General features: G+C 40.1%; 1 protein-coding gene across 1 annotated transcript in view; it reads left to right on the top strand.

Annotated features, from left to right (window-relative positions):
- Nucleotides 1–5,802: 5,802 nt before the first annotated feature.
- LOC103355282 (dihydropyrimidinase-related protein 5) overlaps nucleotides 5,803–16,250 on the top strand; it is a 28,479-nt gene continuing 18,031 nt past the window's right edge. Inside the window, exon 1 of the mRNA XM_008279012.1 lies at nucleotides 5,803–5,872. The gene's annotated coding sequence lies outside the window, so the exon portion shown is untranslated. The remainder of the gene's footprint in view (nucleotides 5,873–16,250) is intronic.

The following is a 16,250-nucleotide window of genomic DNA, read 5'->3' as shown; positions in this document are numbered from 1 at the left end:
ACTAGAACTTATGACTTTGGTGAATGTGTGGGCTTGTCATTCATTTAAGATCTTTTTTTTTTTAGAAATCTTTTGCTCCAACCGTTGAGGTTTAGCAGAAGACTGTATATAAATGATGGAGAAGCTTCCAAGTGACTTAAACCTTGTAATAGCCAGCAGGGGGCGACTCCTCTGGTCAGTAAGAAAAGGACTAAAACCAGAGGCTTCAAAACAGTAGTCCACAAACCAGTACGTGACTACATCCATCTTTTACGTATAGTCTATGGACTTAACTCATCTGGCAAGATTATTTCTGCCTCCAGAGCAGCGCTGCCTCTGAGAAACTAAAACACCAGTTTCATAAACTCAGTGTCGTCCTCGCAGCAACATTTAATGTACCCTCTTGCAATGCAGCTTTTCTTGTGCCTCAGCTTCAGTGGTACCTTTTTTTTGTCTGGTGAAACAGTAAAAGCCCTCCAGCAGTCATGCTCCCACCATGCTTATTAGGGATCTAAAATGTCCTCCAGTTATTGAGCTGCAGCGACATCCGCCGACACCAGAGGTAGACCTTTATTCTTTAGACACTATGCTGGTTTTCTACTTCCTACGACTGAAACAGATAGCCCTGTATAAATACCAGACACTTCTTAAGATATCACGGATACAGCTGTACCCCCTGTTTTGGGTGTTTCTCGTACCTTTTGCCCAGTGCATTATGGGATAAACTCAGTTGCTCCATGACTATTAGTCAGAATAATCAGGAAGAAAATGGCGCCATCAAGTGTAGTTGCTTTGTTTCTATTAAGATTCTAACACATGCAGACACTATGAGAAACGTCTGTGTACCAATGGACGTTTATTTAGACAGGGCTGTCTTTGGAGAAAACATTTCAGTCTGGTGCTTTTGGTCATTAGACGACCATCTTTTCCAGGAAGCCTTCCGATCCTCTGACCTTCCTCAGATACCAGCTAACAACTGGACACATGCAGTCAATATGGACACAATCTGTCTCTCTCTCACACACAAACACACACACACACACACACACTGTACATGCACAAACAGTCTTTCAAACCAACAGTTAAACCAGCAGGTTCAAAGTTTTTTTTTTTCATCATGTTTACTCTCCGTTTGTACAACCAACCTTCAGGTGCTTTTTAACTCAGCTCTTTTTTACAGTGCTCTTGCAGATGGCTCAGACACACATACACGTACATCTGCTGGAAACAAGGTGCCGACTTTTATGCTTCTCGTAATTCTTTCGCTACCAAACATGTCATCAGCACACACGCATACATGCACACACACTGTGTTCTTGCCGGCTGCCTGTTGCCATCAGGCTTCCCACGGCGCTGCTGGGTGGGACATCATCACCCTCGCGTCGCTTGGTGCTCCCAAACCCCCAAACTCCCACCGTCCTCCCCAGCTGAATCCCTTCCAACATCCCCACCCCACCCCCAGGTGCTGCATGTCAGTCAGTCAGTGTAATCTCCGATTCCATGTTAGATTAGGGAGTAATGATAATAATAATAATGGTAATAATAATTACAATAATAATCTGTTATTGTGTGTGTGTACTGTTCCAGGTTGGTGCTCAGTTCAGTTCAGTCTCAGCCTAGAGGGGAGAGAGAGAGGCTAGAGAAAGCATATATTACAGTTAGTATAGTGACTTGTTCTATTGTACCCAAGAATGCCAGAAGAAATTGTTGAACCGATGAGCTGTACAGCGCTCTCACACCAGAGATGGGTTGAAATAACACTGACTGTACTGTTGGAGTTGCTGAAGCAAAATCCCCAAATTTATACTGCTGAACCAATATGTCTGTCTCTCAGTCATCCGGTCATGGTAATCCTAGGAGCTTCAGTAGAAATCAACTGGACTTCTCTTTGAGGTTCTTGAACCAAATGACTGTGGTGGTTCACGCCTCATAAAGGGTCTTAAGCTTAAATCTTGTTGGTCCGAAAGTCATTTAAAAAACAAAAATGACAGAAAGAAAGAACAAAAAAATGCTAAACAACATCTACTTTATACACTGGACAAAAATATAAATGCAGCTTTTTTTTGGTCTTTTTGAAATTTTGAGCTGTTTAAGTGGTGACAAGTTCTCGACTGCTGATTTAATCCTAAACCGAGTTTCTGTGGCTTTAAAAGATAATGACCAGATAGAGTGACCAATCCATAGACACTCATTTAACCAGTGACTATAAAAGGCCACCTTTAAATGCAGCTTTATTCTGTCAGACAGACGGGAACGAGCTGCTGGCATGTCAGTCAGGGCCGTGACCTGAATGTCCACGACTCCACCATTTGTTGTCTGAGAAATCGTTTCCCTCACAATGTCCACCAACCTTACCGAGCCCTTCAGTAGGAGTGAGAAAACATTCCACGATCAACGACCTTATTCATTTTATGTGTCACAGATGTGTGGCACTATGTGAAGCAAATGGTGGACATGCTTGTGATTTCTGGTCTCTGGCTCCACTCTTCATCTGGTCATTATCATTTCCAAAATAATCGTACATGGTTCTTTCATGACATCCGTTCTGTGGTCGAGGTGCTCGTATTACCTGCTACTTTTATATTTTTGTTTAGTATATGTTTAGATTTTTTTTAAGTGGCAATATCAGTCTGTAGGTTCATCCCCCTACTTTAATCCTCACTGAAATATCTCAACAACTACTGGATCACCATGAAATTATGTCCAGATATCCATCGTTCTGCGAGACTGAATCTTAATGACTTTTCTTCCATCACCACGATGAAGCTCATATATCTTGAAAACTATTAAAGGGAGTTGACAAAAGTTTTGGTACAAATATACATGTTCAACCTGTCTAATAATCTGATTTATGACTACTTACTTGTGAAACATTCCCATCATCCTCAGCTGTTCTTTGAGGTTATTGCTAATTAGCTAATTTTAGTAAACTAACACACTACAATAAAATGTGAAACATGGTAAGAATAGTACCTACTAAACTTAGCATTTTACCGTAGTCATTGTGAGCATGTTGGAATGCTGAATACAGAGTGAAATATTTAATAGTTTTATCCCTGGAAAATCGCCTGAAAATGAATGTACAATGTAATGTTGAACAAAGAAAATCAAAAGAAATGATTGGTTAACTAAAAAAATGCTATAGACAAGCAAATATAGATTGTAAATTAAAGAGTTGTGGTTCAGCGCAGCAGTTTTCAGCTGTTCAGTGTTATTCCAACACTTATCTGCCTGAGAGCGCAGTACGACAAAAGCACGAGGAAAAGAACTGATATTTTTAAATGGTGGGTGACACGGTGATGATGTTTCTGTTCGCCTATCGACAGCTTTTAGGCTGAGTGATGCGCTGTTTTAAACACTGATACACTTTCAAACCAACACACACAGAACACTGTTATCAACACACAGAGCGAACGACGCTCAGAGACACATGCACAACACCTACAAATACAATGCTGTGGCGCATGCAGACACTCATCTCATGGACTAAATGAAAGATGAGCTTTTAGGAAAAGGAGGACCTGGTGGTGTTTCAAAAGGTGCTAAAATTTTATCTGAAAATAAGAAAAATATATTGTTAGGAGTATAAATCAAGTTTGTCTTTACAATGACTGTATTTAAGTTTGTCGTAGTAATGAAAAGGCACTATTATTATTTTACTCTTGTATGAATATGAACTAATTAAAAAGGCATTTTAACTTTGTACTTGAACAATGTAAGAAATGAACCGTGAATAAAAAAAAGGACTGTTTCTTGTGATTTAGCCTAAAGGCTCTGTGTTGTCTACCTGTACGTCAGATGTGTGCGTCACTTCAAAAAAATCAAGTCAAAGTCCATTTTTGTTTCTTTATAACAGCTTATTTAACTGTTTTTCAGTCTCTGTTTAAGCTTAGAAAAGCTTTCTGGCATTAGATCAACATTTTTCTCGTCACTGAATAATTCAAACTCTTGAGGTTTGGAGTTTGAAGACTCTACCAAAGTCATCATTGATTGATGAGTCAAAATTGCTGCATCCCTAATGTTAGTGTATGTCTGTGCGCTTTAACATTATGGTCCATACGATTCTATATTTTTGTTTTATTTTACTATTTACTGCAGAGTTTCCTGTGTGTTGAAGAAAGGGGACTGGAATATGTTAAGAAATTCCTCGTTTTTTATGCAGTACTGATGGACAGTCATGTCTATAAGTATCTCAATACTGTTGGAAATTGTTAAGGTCCTACTAGATTGCCAAAACCATGAGCATATTTTTCTGTTTTGGAGTTTTCAGAATTTATATAAGCAGGAAAGTCCAAAGTCGCAAGGCTCCAATTCTCCCAAACCAGACCCCTAAACAGCCATGTAAGTGCACTGCAAATACAGCTGCAGGCTACACACACATTTCATTTAGCTACCAGGATGCTGAAAACCTAAAATGTCCTGAAGCTTAGTGATGCCTTCCAACCATATGGATTAAGTTATGGCATACTGTGGTCAGTACTAGTGATGCCTAGTTCCAAATTTGTCTTGTAATTTAATGTTTAGAAAAAAAAGTGAAATAAATACCTTTGGTGGTAACTCTGAAAGTCACATCAGCTACTTATTATGACAACTAGCAGTTCAAGGTAGTTGGATAGTTTGCAGATTTTTTCTTATGAGAATTTAAATCAGGTTCTTATCACCAAGTTGATAATTCAGTCATTCACTACGTATATATACACACATGTCCATGAGTGAGGCCAGCCTAGCACTAATTGGTAGTCTTGTAGTCCTCCTATTAATTACTTCTGCTGAATTCCCATCACAGCAGCAGTCAGCCAAGCTGCCAAAGAGGACTCCCCCGTCCCCACACTGTGGCCCTTCATGCCCCATGATGTCGCCTTCAAGTGCTCATTGTAAGCTCTCGTCACTAGAAGTGCGGCATTCAAGTGCCCTGGATCGGAAATAACACCAAACTGGACTCTAGGACTAATAGGATTTATATATTTTTACTATTTAGAATGCCATCTTCAAATAGTACAGATGCTACAGCAGAACAAAGCAGATCAAATGGTGCTGATTTCCAGCTGGCATGTTGTATAGTTGTGTGGTTTGCAGATTTTTATTTTTTTTTCTTATGAGAATTTAGATCAGGTTCAGACAGAAATCCAAGAATCCCCATACGCTGTAAAGTTAAGTCACATAATATGATAATTTAAAATATGGTATGACTTTCCTGATTGTCAAGAGGGACAGCTGGAGGGTTAAAAGGTAATTACAAATCTACCCAAAGAAAAACAACCCTCCCAAAAAAACAAAGTTGACATTTATACACCAGTTTATGTCAATTATTTCACGTAAAATTTCCTGTATAAGTTATGCATAGTCTGGTATCCACATTAAATATACGGCTTTAGGCCATGAACTTAATGAATGTATTCAAAAACTACTACTAAGGATTGTTGAAAAAGTGTTCATTTAAAAGCTAAAATAAGCTACATTGCTGTACTAATAATGCAAAGAAAAACAAATACAGGTTTAATTTACAATGGCTTGGGTACACAATTTCCATTTTATTCTTTTGTACTTTCATAGATTATTATTAGTCGTTGAACACATACACATTTATATCGCCTCATCAGGTACCAACCCCCGTATGTCCGACAGCATCTAAAGGCAACATGTCTCCGGAGGCAGCAGACACGCCCCTGTCTTCAGAGCAGAGCGGACCCGTCTACTGACACATTTGCTCTCCTATTGGTCGGCATCTCCGTTGCTCTGGTCCGAGCGGCTCCTGATTGGCTGATGCCGGACCGACGGCGTAGACGAAGCATCTGCGGCTTGCGCTGTGCCAGCTGTCCTCGCGCACTCGGCTAGTGCTGGGCAACGAAGAGAAGCTCCTGCGGAGGAGGACCAGGGAACCTGCGAAGAAAGGGTAAGGAGCCAGAAAAAATGACGGAAATCAAGTTGTCAGCGTTTATTTCCCCACAAACTGACATTTGTTGACAAATATAGGTGGAATTTATCACCAGTGAGCTTCTTTAGGATTTAAATGTATGCATTAAATGTCGATAAAAAAAACCGCCACGGCTCTAATGCGCGTTATTTTTCCGATTGCTACAGTATATTAGCTAAATATCAGACATTGACGTTGTTAATTATAAAATTTTACCTGCCCAATTAGGTGTTTCTTCGTTCGTGTTTGAATGGGAATGAATGAAGCCTATTCTTTTTTCAGTGAGGGGAAAAATAATGAATTACTCATAAAGCCGGTGAAATATTGAAGACTGGCAGTGTGCGTTTTGAAATAGCATTGTGTGCGACGAAATATGGGTGAGATGCGAGTGTGTGTGTGTGTGTGTGTGTGTGTGTTTAGTTAGCGTGCCATCAGTGCAATAAGACAGTGTGCTGTGTATGAGTGTGTGTTGCCCGTTATGTAAGTCCGTTATTCGTTTATAGGTTATTCTCTGTTCAGCCAAATATATTGAGTCACAGTGATGATGAAGTGTACGGTCTGCAATCATCATGCATGCAGACCAGCCCGTTGTGTGTGTGTGTGTGTGTGTGTGTGTGTGTGTGTGTGTGTGTGTGTGTAGGTGTGTGTAGTCCATCGTCGTATTAGTGTAGCTGGGAACAAAATGTGAACAGGTGATTTTGAATCGCGGTTTTCATTCTTGTCCTTTGCTTCGAACGCAGACCTGCTCTGGTTTTTGCTGATCAGGATCTTAAGGCCTTCACATCATTTAATTTCTCCAGTTGTGCTTTAGGGAGCCTTTGACGTGCAGCACAGTGAATTGAATGCATTAGAAGGGATCCAAATTAGATGATGTAATCGTTGGCCTACACATGGTATCTACCATTAAGGATGCATCTATTCTGTTATTATCATAAATACGTCTTTTGTATTATCTGTTTGTAAAATGTTAAAACAATTACAACTTATTACATCACTATACAGTTGCTGGGTGGTGCAGTGGTTTGTATTACAGCAGATTTCTGGTCGTTTAATGTGGAGTTTTCCCTGTGTTTGCACCAGGGATGCACCAATTTATGACTCTAAATGACTTTTGGTAAGAATGTGTGTCTGTCTATAATGTACAGTGGTAGTCTAGCAACCTGTTCAGGGTGTACCCATAGGCTGTATTCTAAAAAAAAAAATGGAGGTAGTCTCTGGGTCTGAACCTAAAGCCAACGTGGAATGCATTCTTTCTAAAAGCCAGCAGGGGATGACTCCTCCAGTTGCAAAAAAATGTTTTATGATATAGAAGTCCATGAGAAAAAATCCTACTTCTCCCTTGATCTCTTACCTCAATAAACAATTCTGCTGAGTTGTTTATGGACTCAATCAATAGTTTGATGACGTTGCGATCACAACATGATTTTCATTTTTTAAAAATTTGTGATTAACAGGTTACTACCATATCACTGTATGTAGTGTCCTTGGATTCTGTAGTCGGATCCACCCCTCATTACATCATCAAAAGATCACCATGGCAACAGCCAAACCTGAGGCTTTAAAATAGAAGTCCACAAAATAACATCACGGTCGCTACATGAAGCGCTAAATTTTCAGTCAAGATAATCTCATTCCATTTTCAGCAATTCATTTCATGCCTATGAAATAGTTAGAGCAGGTAACTGTTTTAGCAAATATTTAAATTCTATTACTCCAAATACTTATTTCAAATCATACAGGTATTTAAATAGTTCTGCTAGTTTAGCAATTATTTATTATTTTCATGATGGATCTGTCAATCAGCCATTTATTTCCTTGGTTCATGAAATGTATAGAAAATTTTCTGACAAATTAATTTGTTCATGTATCATTTCGGTTCTAATTTAAAGGAGAAAACTCTTTTGTCATATTTGGGTATGGATGCATTACATGAGGGCTGCAAGGTCGTGCAGTTGGTTAGCATTGTTGCCTCGCAGCAAGAAGGTTGCCGGTTCGCGTCCCGATGGGGGCACCAGGATCTTTCTGCGTGGAGTTTGCATGTTCTCTCCGTGGTTCTCCAGGTCCAAAAACATGTTGAGGTTAATTGGTGATTCTAAATTGTCCGTAGGTGTGAATGTGAGTGTTCTTGGTTGTCTGTCTCTAAGTGTAGCCCTGTGATAGACTGGTGACCTGTCCAGGGTGTCCCCTGCCTTCACCCTGAGTCAGCTGGGATAGGCTCTAGCCTCCCCGCGACTCTAATGAGGATGGAGCAGTGTATAGATAATGGATGGATGTATCACATGAAGTCCTGGGGTTAGATTCACAACAGATAATAGACCTCTTTCATGACAGACATTCTGACTTGTCACAGGAGAGAAAGCACAAATTACTGATGGCTAAGTTCCATTACGTGTCCCAGTATGTCATGACTGCAGCTGTCATTGATACACCTGTACTTTCCTCACTGTGACAAGTCAAAATGTCTACTGAGAAAAAGGCCGAAGCATGGATTGAGTGATAAAAGACAAACAATCTGAAAGGCTTGGACATGCTTGAAACCCTGCCCCAAAAAACTAGTTTGTACAAGTCATTGTTTGACTGCGTTTGAATACAAATACTAATATCTACTCTGAATGGCCACAGTTGAAGAAAAGTTGAAGGCAAGTTGAAAAGCCTGCTGCCAGGGATGGGGGGCAAGACACAATGCATCACACAAATGGGGTTGAGGCCACACACTTGCAGACAGTCTTCCCTCGAAAGCATACATGTTGTACTCATGTATGAAAAATAATTGAAGCTGTGTGAAGACTGAGAGAGTTCAAGTTCTTATTACTCTTTCACCTCTGTACACACCTACAATTGCTGCATGAAGTGCGTGTCAGATTGTCACGTTTGCAAAGTTAAAAAAATTATTGGACAAAGCTGGAGAGGTGTGGGGGAAGGGCCTTCAGATGCTTTTCAACCATCTAACATTCACTTCAGCTGAAGCATACTGATCCTGAAAGCACCACAAATGACCCCTAGGGCTTTCACTGGTCATTTCCCCTGTCATACTAAAGTACTTTTATCAGGGTCTTAATATCTAATTATGTTTTCCCACATCCACACAGCTGGGTATGTTTGGGTGGTATAAATTCGATCGATAGTTATGTGCACACTGCACGTGTTTACTTCACATAATGTGATATTAGGTTCTTCACTAGTGGCAGGGCTAAACATGTGAAGTTTGGCCTTATGTTGGCACCAAAATGTGCAAATAAAATAAAAAAGGTTCATCCACTAAGTAACAAAATATCAGAAATCCTCCCATTACATGCAGCGTTAAAATTCTTGCCTGTAGGTGGCGTAAGAGAAAAGGTTAATGTCAAAGGTCAGGTTGAGAAACAAATACTGGGAAAATGAAAATGTTTGACTGCCTTTCACCAAAATATACAATTACAGCTTGATAAGTGTGCGTGTAGAGAGAGCCATGCCCCTAATCCTTCGAGTGATGCCCTAGTTAGTTGTGCGATCGCTGTTGTTATTGTCTGTTTATCTGTGTGTAATTCACTAATGGCTTATTCATCCATGAACCTCCAGTAGTACCCTGAACTCTTTAAACCTCACCGTGTGTGAGAAAAGGAGAGTGTGTGTTTAATGTCTATTCTTGTCTCCAAACGGCAGTAAATTTGTCTGATACACGTTTGTTCTGACTTTTTAAATAGCTCTACTTTTCACACACGGACACACACACACACACACACACACACACACACACACACAGCGCGACTCACACCTTGACAAGGTAATACAGACACACACATATATTGGCTGTCGCACACGACACACACACACCGCACACCGTCCCTCCCTGTGGCGATTACTCTTCAGATCAAGCAGGAGTCAGCAGCTGTCTACTCCTTTCTTCTCACTTACAGCATGCATCAACACACACACACTTGTATTTCCATGCCACACATGTAGCCTGCACATGCTCGGAAACAGACATCTGAGGATGTCAGCAGCTACTCTGTCAAATTTAAACTGTTTCTAAACATGCAGGCTTTTACTGAAAATAGATGAGACTTTTCCTTATCACAGTCTGCAGGTTTTAATCTTCTTTAATCTCCCTCCCTTTTTGTTTCTGTCGTGCATCACGTTTGTAAGATTTACACTTAAGGATGGATTCTGGGTCACAGTATTCATATATTGTTCCTATGTTTGTATTTGGTCTACAATGTTGATTCCATCTTTGTTTTTTTAGATGTTATTAGAGATGCTCTTAAGTTTTTATATTTAAATAATGGCTGCTTTTAAAGCTTAAAATGTTTTTTTCTTTAACCTGTGTATATTCCTACTAATATTTATGTATTTTCCTAAATGATGCCTACAATATTAGTGTGCAGTTTTTGTAGGAAGCAGTGAAGTAGCTGTGTTTGGTATGACTGCGTTGTCGTGACTCTGTTTCTGTGTGACATTGTCACGATGTGACATTGAGAGTCTGAACTAAGTCTGCCGGCTGCTCCTCATTCATTATTAATTAACGCCCTCATTAAAAAACTGTCTGCATGGAGAGAGGAAAAAAAATTTGGGTGTGTCTGCTGTGTACATGTGTGTTAACTAGCGTGCATAAGGTGTTTGTGTGTGTGGAAACTTAGTGTGTGCATGTGCATCTAAGTGTGTGTGTGCGATTGCTGAGGCAGCTGGTCCCAGGGTGTGTGTGAAATGCTGCCTGGTGTGTGACTTTGTGTGTGTGTGTGTCCGTCTCTGCTGTACCTGCTATGACACAGCAGAATTCAAACATGCGCGCACGCACACACACACACACACACACACACACACACACACACACACACACACACACTGTAGACCTGGACTGAAGAGGTCTAAAATAGATGTGTGTTTTCTGCTTGCTGGTCTTTGGAGATGGGATTTTGGATACAGTTGGTGAGGCCACTACAGATGATTTGTCAGACTAAAAACTCATTGTTTCCTGTTGATTTCTCCTTCTGTCCACACAAGGCCAGAATATTTCACGTTTAAATGTGAAGGCATCAGTGTCATTTCTTTGTGTATGAAATAAGGAAAGCAGCTTTTTAGATTTCCTTTTCATACACTAAGGACTTTGGTATACTGAGCGACTTTAACGTAATAATAGGAACACTGACCAATGGCTGCTTCTTGTTATCACATTGAATCATGTCACATCACAGCTCCTCACTGCATTTTATGTCCTATTAAATCCCTACCGTCACCGTTGTCTTATGTCTCTTTACGCAGCCCCATGTTCTGTCTCAAAAGTCTCTATTTCTTACAAAAAAAAACATAAATGAAGGACACAAAACATCTTTAGCAAGAACAAAAATTTGTTGAAAACAAGCACAAACCTGCAAGGTGGAGCGGTGGTTAGCATTGTTACCTCGCAGTAAGAAGATCGCTGGTTTGCATCCCGGTGAGGACACCCAGGATCTTTCTGTGTGGAGTTTGCATGTTCTCCCTATGCAGTGTGTGTTCTCTCCAGGTTCTCCAGCTTCCCCCCACAAGGTCCAAAAACATGTTGAGGTTAATTGGTGATTCTAAATTGTCCATAGGCGTGAATGTGAGTGTGCTTGGTTGTCTGTTTCTAAGTGTAGCCCTGTGATAGACTGGTGACCTGTCCAGGGTGTCCCCTGACTTCGCCTTAAGTCAGCTGGGATAGGCTCCAGCCTCCCCCGCGACCCTAGTGAGGATTAAGTAGTGTATAGATAATGGATGGATGGAAGCACAAACCAGGTGTCTGAAAATTGAAATAGTAGGCAGTGAGACAGGACAACTGTTTCTGACGCTGATTGGAGACTGCTGGTGTTGTATACACATATGGGTAAATGGGTCGAACACAAGCCAGTTGTCCCCATAGGGCCAAAAAAGTATACCCATTTTATATCTATCTGTCACAAAGTGTGGATGAGAGCCAAGACAGTCAAACAAATAAGAAACAACACAGACAGCATAATGAAACCTAAACGCTGTATGTCAGCTTGGTATGTCAAGGCCCTGAAAAGTCAATGTCCTCTTTCATTCAGCTCTCACTGTGATTACACATTTCTCACCGTAGTTCATCACACTCACACACACAGTCAAGTCAGCTCTGAGTTTGGCCGTACAAAGTAGACCTGCAGTGATAAGATTGGAACAAAATTAACCCGCAAACACTTTGATAATCCATTAGTCATTAATTTTTTCCAGAAAAATGTCAAATAGTTTACGAGTTCCAGCTTCTCAGGATGTGAAAATGTGCTGCTTTTTCGTTGTTTATGATGGTAGACTGAAGTTTTTGGGTTTTAGACTGTTGGTTGATTAAAACAAGCACTTCAAATACATCATCAAACACCAAATTTATTGTAATGTGCCCACTCACATATAGTCACACTGGGGCTCAACAATTATTGACAGATCTAAATGGCACTTTGAAGCAATGCAATTATCAAATTGCAAAGGCTGCAATTTAGGATATACATTGTGCAGTGTGTCTGACTCAGAGTGTAGGCTGTTTTATCAGGGGTTTTACAAATTCACAACGTCCTCCTTGTGTGACAGTCACACTTTTGATGGTGTTTTATGTAGTAATGTTTCATCATGTGTTTTGAATCTACTATACAGTGAGCACTGAACTGAAGCTTGACTTTTAAATTTTTTTGTGCAAATTTAATCACAATATATGTCACAAAAATTGCAATTACATATTTTCCCTAAATTGTTCAGCTCTTGTTCACACTCAAAGCCTCAAGAATTAAATGCAAACGTTGGCAGAACACCCTCATGCCGGGTCATGTTTGCAAATGAGAGCTGGTTCTCAAACATTTTACCTGGTAAAATAAAGGTCAAATAAATAAAATGCAGAAGGTGGTACACTCTCTTTAGATGACCCACCAAGCTGCTCGTTGAGCTGTGACATGCAAACTGCTGTATCCAAAGTTTACACTTTTTGGCTTTCTATTTTTAACAAATGCAGCGACATGAACAACTTCTTTGAGATGGTGTGAATTACTTTGGAGTCAGCGCAGACTAAACATTTAACAAATGTGAGAGAAGTTAGACCAAGCAGCCTCCATTTCTCTGGGCCAGTTCTAAGTTCTGCAAACGTGGGGTGTTCACCGGTAGTATGATCCTCTTCTTGGCTGGATGAGAGCATATCGACCCACCAATTGACCAGGAGGATACAGCCCTAATTTTAACACAGTTAAGCAGTAGTGTCTTGATTTCAGTCAATCAAGTGAAATTCCCTTAAAGGAAAATATAGATACAGAAACCATTTGATGTTGTTTTGTATAAGTACAAATCTAAGCTTTTTTTATGGCTTCTGAAAACATTTTAAGTCACCAGAATTCAAGAGTACAGCTGAAAAATGTTTGATTGTTGTAGAATATAGCAGAAACGATGACTGTGACCTCCAGTTGGCACTATGATTTCTGTATTCCTTTCCCTTGAAGGGCTGGGGGCCTTACTGTGTGAGTATTAAAGGTGTCCCTGTCTAGAATGTCATTTATATCGACTGATTTTAATTTCCTTTGGATTTACAGTCCTCACATACATACAAAGCCTGCAGTGTCCAGTGCAGCGGTCTGTTTAGTCAGCGTTCTCATTCCCACACACACAGTCAGTCATCTGTGTGGGTTTGGACAGAGCTGACTGGAACACAGTGACAACAGCAGTCTCAGCCCTTTAAATATCAGTTATATAGGCCAGACTTAGATGTAGACATCACTGTCTCTCAGTTCATATCAGGCTCTCTTCGCAATTTCTTTATCTGTCCTTGTCACTCATTTTCCTTAATTTTGTATGAAAACCTTGTTTAAATGGAAAAATTACAAACTATCACTAAAATGAACTATTTTAACATGCAGGAATAGGACAAAACCGTTTGAACAGACACTGCATTGCATACCGTACGTTCAGTAAACGGAAGTGACTGATCACTATCATTCACTTCATTTGCAGTCATTTTGAATCAGGTTTGGGTCTGCCATTTTTATTTGGAGATTTAATATCAGGAGTCTACACCAAAAGCACTGATTTTAATAAAATTGGCAGGTTGTATTTACCGTGTGAGAGAGTCTGTGAATGATTCAGAAGCAAATTTTTATATTAGAAGCTAAAAAGCCAGCAGAGCTCTATCAGATTGGGCAATAGGCCCGCTGGAACTGTAATCCTCCTCTTTGTCCAGTATGTTGTCAGTTTCTATTGGATTTACTGTGAGTTGGTGGCTGAGCAGTAGCTCTCACATCCAAGTTAAAGCTGTCATATCTTTTGAAAACAGAACCAGATATACATTTTCATGGAACTGACGCACAATCTTACTGTTAGTGACATTTACAATTAACTTGGTGGATCAATGAATGTAATAAATCCGTCTGAAGAAGTTCTTTAGTGAGGGTCATTTGGTTTCCTGGAGTTAAAGGTGACATCTGCATAAACCTAATTCGGTCCAATCATCAGTTCACAACTCAAACTATAGTAGTTGCAGAACAATTCGTAGTAAGATGGAAATGAACTGTAGCAAATAGAACAAGTCAACAGGAAAACAAATGTAGAAAGTGCTCAAAAAGTGCATAAAAAGTTTTAACTATCCACCACATGTATCCATCCATTCATCCATCCATCCATTAGTTATGCCAGCTTTATCCTGTCGAAGGTTGTGGGGGCTGGAGCCTATCCCAGCTGACATTGGGCAGGAGGCAGGGTACATCCTTGACAGGTCACCAGTCCATCACTGGGCTAACACTAAGAGACAGACAACCATGCACACTCACACCTACAGCCAACCTTCAGTGTGTCTCTGGTGTGTGGCAGGAACAACAAAGAAAACAACTCTGTTACACTGACTGGTGTGATGGGGGCACCACAGTTAAAGGTCACAAGGTCAGACAGACGTCGCCATATAATGACCTGCTAGGATCTGTGTGTGTGCGCGCGCGTGTGTGTGTGTGTGTGTGTGTGTGTGTGTGTGTGTGGGGAGTGTTTGTGTATAGCTTTTTTCCACTGAAAGCACTCCAGTCCCCATCTCCTGGGAAACCAATCTTTTATTCTGGCTGCCAGGCCTTTAGGGCACTGCTTTCCATACAGCACGCCCCTCCACCACCATGTTTATCACGATCACTTTATTTTTCATCTCTGCACAATCATCCACTTCTCTTCTTCTTGTATCAGTGAGCTAGTCTCTTTCTGTGGCCATCCTTGTTTCTCATGCTTCTCTTTTTTTAAGTTCTCTTTCTGTTTTTCATCCCTTCTTCTGCCCTCAATCTTCTCTGAAATCAAATGGGGTCTGACCTGATCCCAAATCATTTAAACTCAATGCTCTAGCAGTAGGCTTTTTTGTATGGCTTAAAGCAAAGCTAGATAGTATAAATATTTTTCTTAGAAGTTGCTATTTTATTGTCTCTTCTTTATATATATTTTAGACTTCCATACGTGTGTTTAGAGCAATAACTTTTGTTGCCACTGAGTTTCACTGCTCTTCATATACTGTTTATTACCTAAAAAGTAAGATAACCAACAGGAAAACCAAAAGCTACTGTATTCCTTTGAGAGTGAATCTCTGCTCAACCTTTCTCCATCACTTCGGGCTCATTCTAGTCTCATCTGATTGGGGTACAAGTTTTAGCCTCAAGATTTTTTCTCTCCTCATTATTCTGTTCACTGTTCTCTTTCTGCCCCTGCTGCTCCCCTCATCTCCCCTCTCCTTCCTCTCTCTATTCTCCTCCATCTCTTTGAGTTGATGCTGTGTGACTGTGAGGCTATTGTTTCCCGCCATCAAACACATTGCATACAGCCATCCATGCAGAATACACACAGAGAGATGTTTGTAGAGGAACCTCTCAGTTTGTTGATTCTATTAGGTTTACTCAAGCTGCCTTCTTAATGATGATCTAAAAGTATCACACATTTGAGCAATACATTGTTAAACTTGTGTGGCAGAAAAACACGAATTTATACAAATTCATACGTTTGCTATGTGTCACATTCATTTAGAATATATTTTATTTTGTGTAGGAGTTTGGAGGTGAAGCTGAAATCTAGCTTTCAGGCCGCTAATGGGATATTATACGTATCCTTTTAGGTAAAAAGCAAAACAACAGAAACTGTACTCTCAGAACCCCTATTAGCAAGGCCCATCTTTACGACTGCAATTTCTAAAATGTGTAAACCTATTGAAAATTCAACCAAGGAATCTTACATTGAAAAGGATTCTACAAAACACTCAAAGTGGGTACTACGTGTACTGTAACACAACCTGAAATTACCATAGCCCAAAGTAATCATTATGCACATAATGACCACCAGGCATTCATTCTGAAAAATGCTCATGTAGCAGAAATTCCTAAAATTGGGTTAATTAGTTTGTTTGCGTCTCTTAACCAGA

This window comes from Stegastes partitus, unplaced genomic scaffold (genome assembly GCF_000690725.1).
Source record: "Stegastes partitus isolate 25-593 unplaced genomic scaffold, Stegastes_partitus-1.0.2 Scaffold142, whole genome shotgun sequence".
NCBI lineage: Eukaryota > Metazoa > Chordata > Actinopteri > Pomacentridae > Stegastes > Stegastes partitus.
The sequence above is the reverse complement of the archived record's forward strand: the minus strand, read 5'-3'. Positions and strand labels throughout refer to the sequence as shown.